This window comes from Lathyrus oleraceus, chromosome 2 (genome assembly GCF_024323335.1).
Source record: "Lathyrus oleraceus cultivar Zhongwan6 chromosome 2, CAAS_Psat_ZW6_1.0, whole genome shotgun sequence".
Classification (NCBI taxonomy): Eukaryota; Viridiplantae; Streptophyta; class Magnoliopsida; order Fabales; family Fabaceae; genus Lathyrus; species Lathyrus oleraceus.
The window spans coordinates 223722696-223723305 of NC_066580.1; the positions used below are offsets into that span (position 1 = coordinate 223722696).

General features: G+C 36.1%; 1 non-coding gene across 1 annotated transcript; it reads left to right on the top strand.

The window, feature by feature from the left end:
* Positions 1-107, top strand: LOC127124648 (small nucleolar RNA R71). Its single transcript, XR_007804114.1, has one exon. It is a non-coding gene; the product is annotated as a small nucleolar RNA R71 (small nucleolar RNA).
* The last annotated feature ends 503 nt before the right edge of the window (positions 108-610 follow it).

The window sequence follows — 610 nt, forward strand, 5'->3', positions numbered from 1 at the left end:
AGGCTATGGTGTGGGCAGACTCTTAATAGCTATTTATATCTCTCCAAAGCTTCGAAAACTGATTCTCCTTGGTTTTGAGCAAATCTAGTTATTTGGTTTCGAAGAACAACAGTCTTACTAGGGGGGAAATATCTAGCAATGAGTACTCTCCTAAGGTCTTCCCAGGTAGTTATTGAATTAGATGGAAGTGAATCTGGTGGGCAGCATTAGGCGCTGTGAAAGCATGGCGTAGCGCTGCTCTTGAACTGGGTCACGAAAGATTACTGGCATGGTGTCGATATTTGTGAAAGAATTCTTTAACTTGAATTAATTTTTAATGATAGCAAATTGTGTGATCATCATCCAAATTGATTGTGCATTGCATTACATGATATATTTGTGTTCTTATTTTGTCCATCATCCCACTTTATTGTTGCATAAAACATACATATAAATCTACATTGAAAATTCCCTTCAAATAACAATTAAAATGCATTTTATATCAGTATGTATCAATACATGAGCCTCTGCATCGATACATGTAGCATATGATTAATTACAAAACAATTTCTGTTCAGTATGCATCGATGCATACGAGCCATGCATCAATACATGGAAGGGCAAAAACTCT